General features: G+C 39.5%; 1 protein-coding gene across 1 annotated transcript in view; it reads right to left on the reverse strand.

Annotated features, from left to right (window-relative positions):
- LOC102794715 (furin-like protease kpc-1) overlaps positions 1–2500 on the reverse strand; it is a 201978-nt gene that overhangs the window by 119522 nt on the left and 79956 nt on the right. The gene's annotated exons all lie outside the window — the stretch shown is intronic.

Consider the following 2500-nt stretch of genomic DNA (forward strand, 5'->3'; position numbering starts at 1 on the left):
ATATATACACATATACACATATATATATATATATATATATATATATGTATACAAAATGGACCATCCAGTGTAATTTCAGAGTGACAAATCTCCATTAGGACACTAAAGAGAGCTGGAGCCACTTACAATATCCTGTATCTACACTTTCACTTATAGTACATTATCCAATAAACTCTAAATTCAGTATGAAGCATCTGACAATAATAGGCTAAAAAGATGGCTGCTCCTGCTGACTTGATAATGACATAATGGACCATTGAGGTTTAGGAAATAATATAACTGCACGCAAGTATTGCATTGCATACAGATTTGTAGTGTTCCATACTGTAGCAAACATTAAAGGCTATGCAGAAATATAATGGGAATCCATGGGAAATCATGAAGGAATAAAACTACATACCGTAACAGGCTGTTGGTGAGAAGGATAATTGAGCATGCAGTAAAAACCACAGATAAGATAATTCATGCTGTGACTGAGATAAGACGTTATGACGATACTGTATTCAGCTCCTCTCTTCTCAAACCTAGATTTACGTCTGATATCCTTTTTGTCTGCACATCCCATCTTTTGACATGACTTGTACCACTGCACTCAATCGCGGGCTTCTTCTCTGACTATTGTCTATATGCTGTTATTACTGTCATCTCCCCTTTTCCTGCCTTCTCACCCCACCACCACCACCACTACCCCTACCCCTACCTCTACGTCTTCTTTCAACTCACACTCAGATTTGTGGCTCTTAATACTGTCTCTGTCTACCAGAAGGACAGGAGCACGGGAAATGACATGTTTCCGCCTGGGGTGAAAAGAAACACACACACACACACACACACACACACACACACACACACACACACACACACACACACACACACACACACACACACACAGGCAATGGAGACTGCGTCAAGCTCACAATGTAATTATGGGGAAACAGAGCAGTCAGTTACACACCTGAGTGCAGCTCGGATCAGAGCTGGGGTGTTACTCTGCCATTGATGGAGAAAGCCAGGAGTTAGTCTGTTAAAGCACGATGACAGACAGCTACATCTGCTGACATGGCCGCGCTGACAGAACAAATATTTGGAATGAAAAGAAAAGGAAAAGGTCTACGTGGAACATGAAGGTGACACTGTAGTGGCTTTCATGGATGTGGAAGTACAAAAAGTATACAGGAATAGAGGGGACCACACATGCTTGAAAGAAGTCTGGTGCCTATTTCAATGTTTCATAGGAAGTACTGAAGCCCTAATATGGATTAGCTCTTTACATGAAAAATTATAGATGCAAGAAATCCTTATCCAGAATATTGCAGATCCAAACAATCACGTGCAATCAGTGCTGGGGGGGTTTTCAACAGATTGCTCCCACTGAAAATAAAAAAATAAAAATAAAAAATACAAATATTACACAGCTACTCACAGTGATATGCTTTATTTATGTTAATACAAGATAGTTTTCTTATTTTCTATTTTTTCCAAGACTGAGAGATGAGAAAATCAATACAAGCTTCAGGTCTGTGCATTCACAAGGAACTGGAGCCAGAAGGCAATTAGCTTAGCTTAGCTTAGGCTAATGACTTGAAACAGGGAAACGAGCTTGGCACTTTCCAAGGTTCACATCTCAGTAATTAACACATATATAGTTTGTGCTTGTGGTGGTGGATAACAGGTTTCTAGTCTTTATAACAACACTGTGACTGACCGCCTCCTTGTTTGATGTCTTTATTCACAGACTGAGCCAGTGCAGCTACAAAGGGAATGGACAGGAAACTTAGTGGTGATTCCAGCTTGGGTGACTTCAATCGGTGCTCAAAATATGCAACCCATTTTAGCTAAATAGACTGAAGAAGTTTCTTAATTCATAAAGGGTTTCAACAGCAGTTTGATCCATTTATTTGATTTGGCACAAATTGTTTGCACAAGGTACCGTTCCTGACACAACCCTCACAGGGATTTAGGTGTCCTCTCAGTCTTGAACCAAGACAGTGGCTCTGCAGTCATTGCGGCAAAAGTGCAACATGTGAAAATTAGGAGGCTGATACGAGTGGTATTTCCAAATTGTAGTTATGAATTACATAATATAAAGGCTGCTTTACACACAGACGTTGCTCCAAGTAGATGCAGCATGTGCACAAACTATTTGTTGTCACAGCAAGTGAGTCAGTAGTATATTTTCCTATACTTCATTCAAGATCAAAAGTATTTGTTGCATTTTTTTTATACCCTAATATATTTATGCATATTTTATCATTGGTCAATCAGTTAGGACAATTTAGAAAAACAAAAATAAAGGAAAAGAGCTGACTGACATCCTCTGTAGTTACTGCTGGTATGACACTACACGAGAAATAGTGCAGCACTGATGAAATAGAAATCCAATGTTTTTGACTCCAGCTGATGCCTTTTCATTTCCTGACAGCACCACTGTCTGTTCTCCTCAGCTACTTTAGAAGATTACCTCATGACCTGACAAAATCCCTAACAGAGAATCACACTG

The sequence above is a fragment of the Neolamprologus brichardi genome, chromosome 11 (assembly GCF_056152115.1).
Source record: "Neolamprologus brichardi isolate AB-2024 chromosome 11, ASM5615211v1, whole genome shotgun sequence".
Taxonomy (NCBI): domain Eukaryota; kingdom Metazoa; phylum Chordata; class Actinopteri; order Cichliformes; family Cichlidae; genus Neolamprologus; species Neolamprologus brichardi.